Raw genomic sequence first — 17071 nt, forward strand, 5'->3', positions numbered from 1 at the left:
AATTCCATTTCGGCTGTAAATATAATGTATCACTCCATTCTTGAACAAATTGATCTTTCAGTCTTTGAGTTACCTTGCATTCAATGTCGTCTGTTAATTCGGGTGTTTTTAGCATATAGCCAAAGCCGAGGTTGTCTAAACTAAATGATAAAACTTTGCACCATAGATTATTTTTCGTACAATTTAAATTGGTTAAAATATGCATCTGCTCCGTAAACACTTGATATAATACTGAATTCTGAATACTTATTCGTTTCATCCAATAGCGCAAAGCCCTTACGTTGGCTTTAACAGCTAAAGGAAATCTACCCAGTTCACTTAGTGCAGCTTAGTTAGAAGTATAGATTGTTTTACACAAAGAATATTTTTGCAAAATTTGTTATGTAATTTTTTAATATCAGAGATGTCATAGATGCCCCAAACTTCAGAAGCATACAGGATCAATGAAGGTAACATGATTTACAATGTAACAGCGATTAATACATGGTAATGTAAAATAAAAACAACTAGGTTGTACATATATTACATAATGCATTTAATAACATTCGCTCATGTGACGATCAATTTAAGTATTTAGGAAATAAAAACACAATTTTTTTTTAACAAAAGTTGCAGATTATTCGTTTTTTTGCAATTGGATCGTTTACAATTTCGGATAGTAAGTGGTTTTGAGAGTTCAGCGGAACACGCGAGAAATGAATTATTTTAATATATATTTACAACACCACTGACCAAGGCTACTTCAGAAAAATATACACACAATATAGTTGTATGGAATAATATAAACGACTTATGCACTTGCTAACGTTTAGTGGTTACGATCTGTTGATAACAATATGGAAGCTCGCTTGTCCCGAAACACTTCACAGCTTAATCTTTGACACGAGTGTTCCGTTTGAAAAAGCATAAATGGCATTACCTGTGTTAATACTGAATCAACGCTTGGAAGACTTATAAGGAGCGAATGCTGATTCCTGAGGAAAATCTGTTCAGTGGTATAGATCGCAGGGCCCAATTTCAAAAATATGCTTGAACATTTAAGCTTGCTAATATTAGTAAATGAAAACGCCCGTAGCTTCTTATTTTTAAATTTCACTGCTTAATAATTCTTCACCAAATCAGGGACCTATACAAATTTGTTTGTATAGGTCCCTGACCAAATGTATACAATTGAAACTTTAACCATGTTTCTAAACTTATATTTGCATATAAATGAAATTAAACTGCTGTTTATATTCAATAAATAGCATAGTTACGATATCATTCTATACAGTATGAATGATTGCATCATAGCGTAGGTTTATGTCTTACACATTTGACTTTCTTCATAAAGGCCAAGTCTCACTATGATGCCGGTGGAGCCCCAGTGCGTGATCCAGGATCTACCGGGATGAACCGGGGCTCTACCGGGATGAACCAGGGCTCCACCGGGGACGACCGGAATGAACCAGGGACAAACGGGAACAACCGGGGCTCCACCGGGAAAGTATTAAAGGGAAGGACCGGCAACGACCGGCGCGGCCCCGGCAACAACCAGGACGGCACCGTGACAACCGGGACGAAACCGCAGCTCCACCAGGGCCCATACAGACTTCTGCAGAGCTAAGGCAACGACCCGGTCGCCGGTGTTGCCCCGGTGAATGCCGGCAGAGTCCCGGTATAGCTACGGTACATCGGTAAACCGGTGCTCCGACGGGATGCCACTGGCATTTACCGGGGCTCCGCATGGGCATTACCGGCGACGCCCGGATTTAAACCGGGGCGTTGCCGTAGCTCTGCCGGGGTCTGATGCCGGTATAGCACCGGTGAGTGCAGGTGGAGTTACGGTATACCTGGGCTCTGTCGGGACGCTGCCGGCTTTCATCTGGGCATTACCGGCGACAAACCGGGCTTCACCGGGATAAACCGTAGCTGGTACGGAGTTGACCGGGATTCTGCCGGATTGTTGACCGGCTACAACCGGGGCGGCACCGGGAAACAGTGTGACCGCGTTAAACAAATTATACGAATCATTCTGGTTCTCGCCGGCGTTAGCTAGCCGCAACGGACCGGGGCTCTACCGACAATAGTGAGACTTGGGCTTTATGCTAAAAAAATCATATAACGACATTACATATATTGCATATTATACTTTCACTTGTTCCGGTAAAACAGGTAGGTATTACTTAGACGTGTTTTTTTCGAACGTATTTGGAACCTTCATAAACGCATCCACTGTCTCAATAAATGATGCCAATAATAATTTTATTGCACGTTATTTGATGAATGACAAAACTCGATATTTTGCATTACGACACATTCGGGTACCTTTACAATTTTAAACATTTCTTGATAATAATAATAATAATATTCAGCATATTTTCAAATAATCATTGGTTATTCATAAGTAGTTGGACTTCTCTTTCCTCATGGTGTCGGGCAAACAAAAAAAACGATTTCAAACAATAATTGTTTTACCACGTATTTATTGGTGCAGAAATCGGGCATACAGTCGCTGACATAGAAAATAGGGCTAACGTCCACAGGATTGCATTAAAATGCATCAGAACTCCAAATGGTAGTTAATTTGCCAATAAACTAATTTGCTTACATATATTGAAATACGTCTAACTTTAAAAGTTCGCCCATCCGGCTCCTTTGACAATTACTGGAAATATCAAATACCGGTATAAACAATTTACAAATTAAAATCCGATATTCACATATGCGACTCAAGTCAAGTTTAAATTGCTATTTATTTTTTATTTTTTTTTAATCCAACAATGCCGAACAAAATGCATTGAACTACATTGGAACGCAAATCCACGTAATGATTTCAATGTTTCATAACTCGAACACTTTCAAACTACGCGTGACCTCAGTAAAAATAGTTTATCTAAGTGCTCTCAGTTCACATGCTGGTCAATATGTTTGTAGAGTTTCTTCACTTGAGCAGCATTGTTTTTTTTTACTTATGCATACAAAGTTAAAAAGTCATTTAACTTGCTTAATTAGGTCCATAACCCCGCTTATTTGAAAAAAAGGCACCAAACAAACTGTTATGTCTTAGTTTGTTGACAGAGGGCCTTAACTCAGCATATGGTCACAAACTATAACACAGCTAACATGCTGATAAATATGTAAGTACAAATACATCACTTAAGGAAATGTACCTTTCATGTTACGTGCGACACAAAACTCTGACGGTCGGCCAGAATAATATACAAGAGCACATCTACATGTCAATTCGCCCCCCCCCCCCCCTGAATGTGTAGGCATGACAACATTCATACAGATTAATACTCTTCTAAAAGAAATCATAATACGACTTTCTGATTGACTGAGCCTTGGAATATTTCACTCAAGACAGTGTCTGATGTTGCTGAGCAATCGTATGAAGTTATATCAATTATATCGGTTATATAATCGAACAGTTCGTATATAAGTTTCATTTACGTCTAAAAAATGTGACCCTTGTGACATTGACATACTGAGCACATAATCAGCAATGGTCTTGTACTCGTACAGATATAACTATGAAAGCTCTGTAATGAATGATTCTCATGATTTTAAACAGAATTTAAGTGTGACGGCCAACTATCTGATATACGAACAAACTTCATGTGTCTCCCAGTTGAGGGGGGCTTTATTCAAATAATGAAAAGTTATATAGAAGTAAGAAAACAAATATCTTTTTTTTATTTTGATATCAATAAATAGTAAACGTACAACATTATTTCCACTCAAGGGATAGCTATGTACATTAACACAAGTGGAACAACAAACTTTGTTCAACAAATATACATATATACATACACATTATTATTACATACCTTTTCAAACAAACCACTGATTATAGTAGCGGTTGACTCTACACTACGATTAGTATATTTGCGTTGTCTTAAAAAACTACATTTATTGACAGTTATGACAGAATACTATAGAAAATATTTAATTTAATTACACAGACAGTAAAATAATGATACGGTTATTTAACACGTATGTTTACAGTTTAGAGAAATATCTAAACATGAATAATTAAAATTCACTTACAAGCAGAGACGAAGTTATCTACGATATGAAGATATTGACGCACGTGAGACAAAATGATGCAATCAATTGATGAGTCAAAGATCATGATGTGTTACACAGGCTCTTCATAAAGGCCTTGGAGCTATTTCCATACAATTCACTTAATACAACAGAGCCTTACCATAGCAAAATGTCACGTTGGTGTTGGGCGAAAGATAAAAATTAATCATACCAATATAGCCCAATAATCATAATTTGTACACTTGCATGGTTACCATTTTATTTAGCTAAACAATGATACAAATTAAAACAAGGGCTGTTTGTAAAACATGCATACCCCCCCCCCATTAGGGCTCTCCGTTGTATTGACAGCCATTGTGTGAATATGTTTTTTGTCACGGTGACCTTAACCTTTGACCTAGTGACCTGATAATCAATAGGGGTCATCTGTGAGTCATGATCATTATGTACCTATGAAGTTTCATGATCCTAGCCATAAGTGTTCTTGAGTTATCATCCGAAAACCATTTTACTATTTCGGGTCACCGTGACCTTGACCTTTGACCTAGTGACCTGAAAATCAATAGGGGTCATCTGCGAGTCATGATCAATGTACCTATGAAGTTTCATGATCCTAGGCATAAGCATTCTCGAGTTATCATCCGGAAACCATTTTACTATTTCGGATCACCATGACCTTGACCTTTGACCTAGTGACCTGAAAATCAATAGGGGTCATCTGCCAGTCATTATCAATCTACCTATGAAGTTTCATGATCCTAGGCCTAAGCGTTCTTTAGTTATCATCCAGAAACTATTTTACTATTTTGGGTCACCGTGACCTTGACCTTTGACCTAGTGACCTGAAAATCAATAGGGGTCATCTGCAAGTCATGATCAATCTCCCTATCAAGTTTCATGATCCTAGGCATAAGTGTTCTTGAGTTATCATCCGGAAACCATTATACTATTTCGGGTCACGGTGACCTTGACCTTTGACCTAGTGACCTCAAAATCAATAGGGGTCATCTGCGAGTCATGATCAATGTATCTTTGAAGTTTCATGATCCTAGGCCTAAGCGTTCTTGAGTTATCATCCGGAAACCACCTGGTGGACGGACCGACCAACCGACCGACCGACATGTGCAAAGCAATATACCCCCTCTTCTTCGAAGGGGGGCATAATAAAATGTGTATTTTATTCTCACTGTAAATATCAGTATAATACGTTATTGAAATATGACATAAAATGTACATAAACAAAGGTTATTTACTTGTTGAACAACACAAAACACATTTGATTTGAATTAAAGCTTGAATATAAACAATCAGATTTTATGGGGAAGTCTGGCTTAAGATATGTGTAAAACTTTTTAAGGGTCAGTTATATGTCAAATATAAAATAATTAGCAAGTATAATAATATCATAAAAGTGTATGAATATATTGAAGTGCCATATTATATTGTGCAGTGCATGCTTTAATATTAGTCAGAATTACAACACTCTATTGTCATTCTATCAAATTGATTTTTTACAAATTTCATTAATTATGAATTTTGTTATAACAAATACATAAGTGTTTGTTGAGCATGGAGAATTCAATTTAACCTAAACTAATAAATACATATTACTTAAAATTGCAGTTATTGACAATTTCAAGCACATCCCATTGCTCTCACTTGATAAGAAATTGTTCTCCAAATTTCCACATATTAATATTTTTGGACATGATTTCCTACATAATTAAAAATATTGTCAATATGTGCTGAGATTGTTATTGGGTATGTTAAACGTATGATCGTATAAAACAATGTGTTTCTATTACTTAATATATTTTTGTTTTCAATATATTTTATTTTGATATAGCTATAAAATCTTACAAGTTACATATGATCATTCACACAAACAAGGTTATTTTTATTGTCTTTCAACTAAAATATGCACGTAAAACATCAGTGTGTTCATCAAATTGAAACAAAACACAAATCATAAATAATTTACAACGGCTATGGATGTGTTTTGCTATATATCAACAATAGCATAAAGTAAATATATATATACCTATATACTATAGTGATTTCAAAATCTTGGTCAAGTTATATCACTCATTTACGCACATAAATATCTTGTTTCTATGCGAGCCTGCACAGTGTATACAAAGCATCATCAACTATTCTGTCCGAATACAAACGTCAACACTAAAGATAAGTATGTTAGTAATAAGTGTGTTATCCACCATTAGCTATTTATAATTATAACGTTGGTTAGTATTCACGAATAATCTCATCATAATAAATCAATTAATTGAAAAAATTCCACAGAATTATAGGCTTTCCATATCATTAAAAAACAGCAATTTAAGTTAAGATAACCTTTCAAATTTTATTCATTTTAAACAACCCACTTTCAAATGATGACAACATAGGTTTTGTGTCTATTATCAGCGTTTTGAACATGTATACAGCTTTTCAAATATGATGAAATTGTGTAAATATTTAATAATAATACCAGTTGTCAATACAAAATTTACAATTTACAGAAGATAAAACAAGTTTGTCGTAAATTAATTAATATTTTGCATTTTAAATTGTATGAGACTACACACGATTCTTGGTAAAATACTCCAGTCCTCTAAGCAAACTAATAAGTATTGTTAGAGACTGAAATACAGAAAGATCAAAATAGAAGTGTCAAAATGTTGAATCTTTCTTTAAAAAATAGCATGTCAAGCTATAATTACTGGTAAAACAATACTGAAATATGTTTTATTTAATGAAAAGAAGACAATGAATATGAAAATTTGTACAAGTTTCTAGTATTATTTAAACAGCTTTGCTTAAGCTGAAAGTCAGCATATGCGAACTCTTTATTTAAGTTTTTCCAAAATCTGGATCAAAATGAAGAGTGATAATTTCAGAATCTTAAGTATTAATAAATATAAAGAAGTGATAAATACAAAGACTTTCTTCTTTTTGGCTTAAAATAATAATAATAAGTGCTTTAAACAAATAATGTTCACTTCATTTCTACTACCTATGTTGACTTCATTTAACAAAAATCATTAACATCAAATCATTGACAGCATTATAATGCCCATAATACATGAAATGTATTCGCTGGTCTCATGCCACAATGCCACACTACCTTATGGTTGGCCACATGACTTTCATTCTGCAATTTCATTTTGAACTATGCCACTCATTTCCAACCCATCCCACAATTCTGATCAAAATGAAATTGCAGAATGAAAGTCATGTGGCCAACCATAAGGTAGTGTGGCATTGAACAATTACAATAATGGAAGATCAGAATTGTGGGATGGGTTGTTCACAACAGAAGGCGAGGCTATAACACGACCAATGCGGGCACTAAGAAAGTAGCATGTATTTTAATTTTATTTATTACTGATCTTCCAAGTTATGCCCATATTCCACGTTTGTCTAAAAACTCCATTAATGTCAACACTAAATAAACACAACATAGCCAAGAGTCCAACTTCAATATCAGGTTAATATGTTTGGAGAGTTTTATCTATAGCAGCATAAGTATTCCTTTTGTAATTGCAATCATTTTCATTAATGACTTATTAAAGAGAAAATAATTGCAACAAGATCTTAATTGAAATGGAAGATGTCCCATCACTCCAGTCCAACATGCCAATCTTGCAAAGGCCACCAAGGCCCATGTGACCTTGAATTTTTCCCTGACACCAAGGTGAATACTGGGGCGAGTTGGAGGACGTCATGGTATGGCACTGTTGTGAGGGCTGACCTCGCATGGATCTCTTTGAGTTGATGTGCTGCGACATCAAAGCCCACTGATTTGCTTTGAGAGGTGTGGGTCAACCTTAGTAGAAGAGAGGCAAGGTGAAATATTTATGTGTGAATATATTGTTCAACATAACTTATTTGTCTAAGTGTAAAGAAAATACATACAAGCAAGTTTAAATACATATATAAGACTAGTAAGTTTTGTTTCCATATGCACTTTTTTGAGAATAAGTTATTTTTTTTTTACAAAATTCTTATTTTTATTGTTGCATTACTTATTTCATTAGTTATAATGCTTTATAATTCTTGCCTTTATATATTGCTTTCTTAGAACCTTTATCAATATATTGTTGTTTCTTAAATGAATAAAGAGAGTGATTATTTATTGGTTTAATATGAGTCTATATTTAGATGAAATACCTCCAATAATACTTTTCACCCAAAATGAAAAATATCTTTCTCAAATAACAATTATTAAGCAGAAAAAACATTAAAATTCAAAATTTTTCATTCTTAACTCCATAAACAAAAAAGATAAAAAAAACTATCCATACTGAGCTTATGTTTCAACAAACTACTGCACCTTGGCTGCCAAAACATGGTTGACGGCTTAATTGACCACATTTGCTGATGTAGCTGTTGCTGGGCAATAATGGGTTTGTTGCATGGAAACTGCTGGTAGCTTAATATGAAGCAGTGTTTGGAGATGTGTACAGCTTCAAGCCATTGGAGAGAGATCTGTGGCGATGTTTGTTTCTAGGGGCACATTGCTGTGAAAGAAAATAATGTGCAGTTACATAACTTTTTACTTAACAAGTACGGTCAGAGAGTGTTGCTGAAACCAAATATGAATTCACTAACCCTGTATTGTATACCCACAATGTTTTGGATTAGTAAGAAGCCATGAAACAAATTTATGTAACTAAGTATCATTATTTCCACAGCATAACCGGTAAAAGAATTAGCTACACTGCATGATATCATCATGTTTATTTCCACGCCAGTTGTTGCTTGCAGGAAAAGTAACTGACCTAATAAAGAAAATTAAATGGTTATCCTTGTGAGCTTTGCTGATTAAAAACTACTATTTTTTACAAGGAAAGATAGTTGTTGATTTTTATAGTTATACTGCATTTTATTTCAGAATTCAGTAAAACATTTCCATGACAGGCGTTGATTTATTCTTTCCATTTTTTAAAAAATAAACAAGAGCTTGTTACAGTAGTGCCAAATCCCCGCCGAAATGTGTTTGCTTGTATGACAACATTTGTTTTAGAGAGTAGAATAATATTTGTAAAAACAAATAAAGGGAGATAATTCATTATGCTCCGGACAAAAATTTACTTTGAAATTAAATAAAGGGATATAATTCGAACACTAAGGTAGATACAGTTATGGTTCTGAGTCACTGCACTTCTCCTACTTGCCATCTGTTTAAGTTTGAAGTTTCAAGTTAATCCCTTCAGTAGATTTAGAGTTATGCCTTGGACAAAAATTTACTTTAAAATTATATAAAAGGGGAGATAATTCAAAAACTAAAGTAGATAGAGTTATGGTTCTGAGTCACTGCACTTCTCCTACTTGCCATCTGTTTAAGTTTGAAGTTTCAAGTTAACCCCTTCAGTAGATTTAGAGTTATGCTTTGGACAAAAATTTACTTTAAAATTATATAAAAGGGGAGATAATTCAAAAACTAAGGTAGATACAGTTATGGTTCTGAGTCACTGCACTTCTCCTACTTGCCATCTGTTTAAGTTCGAAGTTTCAAGTTAATCCCTTCAGTAGATTTAGAGTTATGCTTTGGACAAAAATTTACTTTAAAATTATATAAAAGGGGAGATAATTCAAAAACTAAGGTAGATAGAGTTATGGTTATTGGTCAGTGCACTTCTCCTAGTTGCCATATGTTTATATTTCAAGTTTCAAGTAAATCCCTTTAGTACATTTAGAGTTATGCTCCGGACAAAATCTACTTTAAAGTTATATAAAAGGGGAGATAATTCAAAAACTAAGGTAGATAGAGTTATGGTTCTTAGTCACTGCACTTTTCCTACTTGCCATCTGTTTATATTTCAAGTTTCAAGTAAATCCCTTTTAGTAGTTTAAGAGTTATGCTCCGGACAAAAAATTACTTTGAAATTATATAAAAGGGGAGATAATTCAAAATCTAAGGTAGATAGAGTTATGGTTCTTGGTCACTGCACTTCTCCTAGTTGCAATCTGTTTATATTTCAAGTAAATCCCTTCTGTAGATTTAGAGTTATGCTCCGGACAAAAATGTACTTTAAAATAATATAAAAGGGGAGATAATTCAAAAACTAAGGTAGATAGAGTTGTGGTTCTTAGTCACTGCACTTCTCCTAGTTGTCATCTGTTAATATTTCAAGTTTTAAGTGATTCCGTTCAGTAGATTTAGAGTAATGCTCTGGACAAAAATTTACATTAAAAGCATATAAAAGGGGAGATAATTCAAAAACTAAGGTAGATAGAGTTATGGTTCTTGGTCACTACACTTTTCATAGTTGCCAACTGTGTATATTTCAAGTTTCAAGTAAATCCCTTCAGTAGATTTAGAGTTATGCTCTGGACAAAAATGTACTTTAAATCATATAAAAGGGGAGATAATTAAAAAACTAAGGTAGATAGAGTTATGGTTCTTGGTCACTGCACTTCTCCTAGTTGCCATCTGTTAATATTCTAAGTTTAAAGTAAATCCAATGAATAGATTTGGAGTTATGCTCCGGATAAAGTTTCAGCCGGAGGGACAGACGGACAGGACCAATAACTATATCCCCTCCAAAAAATTTTCGGCGGGGATAAAAAACAACACACAACCTGACATTTGTTAAACTAAAACTGTGAAGACCCCGAAAAATTCACATTTAAAGGTAGAACTAACAATTTCATACACCAATAATTTAACAAGAAAATTCGTTGAATTGATATCCCCCACCAATATGCTTCTTGACACAAAAGTGTTCTATTTGACACTCAGCTAAAACAGCATTTTTTGAAGATGCAAAGAGCCATAACTCCGTTATTAACAGATGGTGTACAATGCCATTTGGCGTGCATCATTCTCTTATCCATATACACTGTAACTCCAATATAAAGCGCTCCGTTATAACGCTGAATCCAATATAACGCGGAGGGTGCTTGGATCCCATTTTTTCTCCAACCTTCCATTTGATTTCTGATTCAAATCCGTATTATGTAACTTCATGTATTTTCAGACAATTCAAAGATGGCGGCAATCACAGTCATGTTGATTGCTTTATTCAACCGTCCGTTGAACCGATTATAATCGCCTCAAGGTTAAACAACACCGACAGCTAATTGGTGTTAATCTGTTGTGTAATGTCAATAAAGGTGTGAAAAACTCGCGTGTCAGTGTTTATTACATGTATTCCTCATCAGAGCGGTTCAGTGCGATAATTTCCATAAGTGCAAGCGGGATAGTTATACAATTCAAGTAATTCAAAACGATTGAAACATTCTTACTTTGATATGGATGCAGTTTGACTAAATGAAATGCGCGGCTGTGAAATATACTGCCTACTGTATTAAACAACTTTTTCTGTCATTTCATTATCATTCTGGTATTTTGTCATTTAATCTTTCAGTTCGTGTATAAGAAATTAAATAATGCAGACGATTTATTTACATGCGAACGCAGTGTACCGGCAATTGTTAACAGAGTTTCACTTTCATTTTCGCGCAGTATCAGAAAGTCCACGAGAAACACGTTTTTTGCATGCGTATGACGCAATAAAACATTTTTTTGTACATGAGTCGTATTGCATTCAATCTAAATTTAATGTCGCTCGTCCAATGAAAGCTCTGCCCCATAATGCACTGTACTCTTAACACTTCTGAAAATGGCATATATGCGTACGGTTGTGTTTACGAATTTCTTAAACATATATCGTCATTAATGTTCAAGATTATTATTTTTTAAGTGATGTTGCAATTTTCTTGGATTATCGGATAAATGTGCACATAAGACAAGCGGTATGTATACTGTTATCAATACGATTCGGTTTATATGCATGTATTTGCGTCAACACAGCATGGCAATATACATGACCTATATTATAGGCTATTCTATACCTGTTTTTTTATAGCGCCTTGCAGTAAATGAGCTCAAAACCTATAACGCGGATCCGTTATAACGCTGTTTCGCGGCTTGGACCCCATTGACCGCGCTATATTGGAGTTACAGTGTATATATGCTCATACCAAGTTTCAATGAAATCCGCCAAAGCACTTCCAAGATATGGCTCCGGACACAAAAGTACCGGCCGGCCGGCCAAACGGACGGAAAGAGGGACGGACAGACGGACAACGCCAAAACAATATCCCTCCGCCTATGTCGGGAAATAATAAAACATGTTTATTTTATTGTTTAATTCATAAAAAATAGATATTGTGCTAGTTATCCGTATGTGGTATTTTTTTAATGTAATATATGTTGATGATAATTACCAATGGGTTATTCAACATTTCACTGTACAATAGGGGTACATACATATTTAGACAAGTACACACTTTGAATCTTCATATTGGACAAGCGATTGGATATCATCAGTTTAACGATTTTCAATTGTTTTCCCTCACTGCAATTCTTTAACATGAGAACTTAGTTAATCAATGTCAAACTTATGTAACAAAATACAGATATATCATAGATTTTGGGTTCTCTCAAATTGTTCTCCATATGTATATATATATATATATATATATATATATATATATATATATATATACATATATATATATATATATATATATATATATATATATATATATATATATATATATATATATATATATATATATATATATATATATATATATGTATACTTTGAATTATCGAGAGTGTGACATCTGTTACACTGAGTCTTGCTGGTAACAGAGGGCATACTTAACAGGGGTGTGATTGAGGCAAAGTCAGAGGGGAGGAAAGTTCTGTCGACTGATTTTGACTACACGAATGGCGCGCATAACGCAATGACAAACCTGAAAATAGACATTAAAATAAACAACTTCTTGAACTTCATAACAATATTTCTTTATAAAAACCTGTTAAACTTCACATTTAACATACTGATAATGCAAAGTAAACAGTTAAGTAAGTATTTATTGTGATCAATAGCAGCAGTTTTTCAATGTATTGAATTACAGTTAATGGACTAAATATAAACAAACACACATGAGTGTTCTTCTTGTGTTAATGATGTATTAACTGAGTTAAATTAATATATTTAATTTGTTTACCTTTCAATATCTTGCATTTCACATCTTCACTCAGCTCAACGCTATTTCAGTTAACTGAACAGCGTGGCAAACATAATAAAGCAGAACATGCATATGAATCTGATTATAAACAGACCCACAGACATATAAATCAAATCATGTTTGTCTATTTCCATGTTCGAATGATACTCTTCTAAATTGTTTTACTTCGCGAGTAGACTAAACTCCGATTTGCAAACACTGGTTTCCGTGACACAAATTCAGTGGGCACATTTCTTAACAAAATATGTGTTGCTTGTATCTAAAACGTAGTCTTTTTTTTTTGACAAACACATTTCATTATTCCTATCAGACTAGGTAATGTCAGTCATTTATTCGATTGCTATTTGTCATTTCAATAATATTAATTTTCTCTTCACAACGGCGCCATTTGCAAACAAATCAGCTGAGGGCATTTTAAGAAAACGATTTTAATTGGAAGATTGGGAAACGACAGCCAATTATATCGCTCGTTTTAAAAATGCTTAGGCAGAATCTACCAGTGTAAAATGCGGAGAGATTTCACAGGCCGCGGATATTTCGGGCCGCTTATGAAATACGTCCGCCGAATCGGTGGTACCCCCTCTCCCCCACATTTTTATAAAACGAATTTACATGTATCTCAGAAGTGACCTCCGGGACAACCCAATCCGCGGATCTGCGGAAAAATCACACCCCTGCTTAATCAAATATGTCCATATCGCCATGAACTTTCAGACCCACGTGACCCTGAACCTTACCTTAACCCCAAAGGGAGTACTGGGTTGACGTCAAGGATATTGTAGCCAATTTTGTCGCCATAAATACCGTGCTGTTGACCAGGGAGAAACATGACGCTTGGCATGTTGTGTAGAGGGTCACAGCCAAGGCCCTGGGAACCAAATGGGTTCTGGAAAAAGCAGGTTTACCCACGACCTAAGCAAGAGAAGAGAAGTCTAATAAGGTCGTATTTACAGAGCGGATATAAAGTCTGCTTAGTGATAATGAGGTCCTGGGTTCAATACCCTTTCAGGTAGTGATCTCTGGATTTTATCATCACACTCATAGAAAATGTACATGGGAGTATCTTGATAAGCATGAGGTTTTCAATGAAATAAGCTTAAAGGAATATGTTAAAACTGAATGTATATGGAAATATATTGGTAAACGAACAGTTCTTAGCTTTAACATTAAACTTAGGATAATTAATATTTAATATGTACAAGTTGATATCCCAAGCAACAATTAATGTAAGTGTACATTGTGTACATGAAGTACAAATAGGAGCCTGGTTTTGAGAAAACAGGGCTTTATGCAGTCAGCACAGGCTACAGAAATGTACACTTTCTTATCAAATGGTATTTTTCATTAAAGGAAGTCTCTTCTTAGCAAAATTCTGGGACACTTAACACAAAGGCATTATGCCCATTTACTTGAACGAGGCTCATATTATAATCATCCATACAGAGCAGGCTTTGTAATGAACTGCTGCCTGAAGGTTGTTATCAAAACATTGAAGACAGCTGAACCGAGTGTTGCTGCTGGTGCTGTTGTTGTTGCCATTCGATTGTGGTCTGGTTGCTAGTATATGGTGGGTTGTTGAACATGAAGCACTGATTTGGCGACGTCTTAAGCTGAGTGCCACCAGACAATGATCTGTGACAGTTGTTGTATTGGGAGGCCCCTAGCTGTGAAAGAAAATAGAGAGAGGATATCAATAAAAGATTGCACAATGTCAAAAACGATAATTCCCTTCATTTTTCATGCTGATAACAATGTCACGAACGATAACTCTGTCTGGCACTTGCTTCTGTACATTAACCAACAATACAGCTCTTTCAAGGAATAACAATCTGCAATATCCATTACAAAGCTTCTATTTTTAGTTCCGTGTTCTTTCTTGCTTGATGTGCTTTTCTTTTTGCTTGGTAAAGTCACCCCCTCTCCACAAATTATCTAATTAATATAAGATTAATTACCAACATGTCCTGAAAAACAGATTTCCAGCACAAAAAAATTAAACAATAGAAGTCGGCTAAATGTAGTTATTCATACCACAATTGTTTGTTGGGTAAGTATTCATATTTTCATGAGTGACACAGCATTTTTTACATCTTTTTTAGGAGAATAACTGGAGTAATTATTATTTCCAACAGTGACACAGCTTTATGTTTTTTTCATCTGTTTTATTCATTGTAATAAATACTTTTTTGTTGAAATTATGACAAATGAAATATCCATTTTTCATATCACACAGTCCAACACATAGTCTTGCTATATTATTCTATCATAGAATTTCTATGATGAACACGGGTATAAGATTTTTTTTGCATTGTTAAGTTGGAAATTTCACCATGATATTGTTTTTCATGGTGATGAAAAAGTTGCAGTTTCAATTTAACTGCTTGAGTAATATAAATTGTTCCACAAACAGATACAATTTTAATCAGACCAACGGACAAACCAACAGACAGTGACTGAGAATGCATTGTGACCCTGTCGGACTTTGGTTGCAAAGTTTTAAAGATGTATTATTTGCTTTAACAAAATAAAAAAATAATTAAAAATGTTGAAAAAGTTTTTTGAATATTATAATAAGTTAGGTTCAACCTATAGAGTTGGATAGGACAAATAACAAAATGTTCCCTTTTAGTTTAAAAAATATATATATTTGAGACCTATTTGGAAACTTTATATTGGGAATTTTAGGCAGTCAATTAAGAAAAACATGATTAAATACTTTTCAACATTGGGTTTACGGCCGTATACTAGCCAAGTATTAGATGCAACAAACAACCAGCTGACCTGGGCTGCCATGTTGTTCCACTGCTACTGAGAGAAGCCTGGGGAAAGTTGCAAGCCCATGTGCATCATGACCCCTCCCCCTGAGTTCACAAGGCTCAGGCTTGGCGACCGCTGTTGAAGCGACATTGGGCTCCAAGTATACTTGAAGGATCATGTTTGGCGCATTGACACTGCTCATTAGCTTGGCGTGTTTTTTTGGGAATGGAGCCACGTTCACTGATATGTTGTCCTGTTAAATAAAATATATAAAAAAACTGTTAAATAAAATATCAACAAAGTAAAGTTCCAGTTGCACAAGCAGGCCATCATTATATTCATCACTACAGGGTCCTTTATTGAAGGAAAGTCACCATTTCAAATAAAATTAGACACAGTACATAGACTATACAAATCATTATACAGTTTTGCAATGTGAGCAGTACACTCAAAAGTGTATGAACTGTCAAGAAAATTATGTCAATTGCATAAATTCTGATGGCATGTATGCTTAGACGAGAACAAATTTTTCAGACAGTTAATACACCAAAGTAACGAAGAACAAGAATGCCAACAAAATACACCCTTATAGAAGACTGGGTTACATTGACAGTCAGTGCAATATCAGACATGTTAAAAGGTCAATTTCCTCCATTAAACAAGAACATATTTTGGAAGTGCTAATGTAACAGGCGATCTAGCTGGTTACTATACTGGTACAAGATATTATGCAGACAAAAATTGGTGACGACTTTCATGATGATCCGTTTTATATTGGCTTCAAACAGAGAGCCGGAGTATTAAGGGCCATCCACTGCCCAACAGCCCACATGCAGCTGCCCCAGGTTTTCCTACAATACTTGAACCTTGCTGAGAAAACCAGGCTAATCAGATAAGACTTTCTGCTTTTATTGAATTTTTCGTTTAAAGGAAGACTTCTTTTAGAACCAGAGTTCCCAGGTCAGAGACATATGACCCCCAAAACAGGGGCGACTTCAGCATCGGGACTGGCTCCATCTCTGTCTATGGCCTGGTTGAAGCAGCAGCAGCAACGACAACAACAACAAGTATTTGAGCAGTGCTCTGGGCCACGGGGCTAAATGAATGTGCTTAAAGTGTCATCCCAGATTAGCCGGTGCAGAATGGAATTTTTTATTTGAAGACAGTCTCTTCTAAACGACAAACTCAGCATAATCGGTAAAGTTTTGTCCTTGATAAATTGCACAGGCTAATC

At 35.0% G+C, this 17071-nt stretch overlaps 1 protein-coding gene and 1 long non-coding RNA gene across 2 annotated transcripts in view; one reads left to right on the forward strand and one right to left on the reverse strand.

Moving 5' to 3' along the window:
* LOC127874091 (uncharacterized) overlaps positions 1–17071 on the forward strand; it is a 331818-nt gene that overhangs the window by 107308 nt on the left and 207439 nt on the right. The gene's annotated exons all lie outside the window — the stretch shown is intronic.
* On the reverse strand, positions 3664–6312 carry LOC127874146 (uncharacterized). The gene is made up of 2 exons (XR_008046653.1): positions 4854–6312; positions 3664–4563 (listed from the first exon to the last, which is right to left on the reverse strand). It is a non-coding gene; the product is annotated as an uncharacterized LOC127874146 (long non-coding RNA).

The sequence above is a fragment of the Dreissena polymorpha genome, chromosome 1 (genome assembly GCF_020536995.1).
Source record: "Dreissena polymorpha isolate Duluth1 chromosome 1, UMN_Dpol_1.0, whole genome shotgun sequence".
Lineage (NCBI taxonomy): Eukaryota > Metazoa > Mollusca > Bivalvia > Myida > Dreissenidae > Dreissena > Dreissena polymorpha.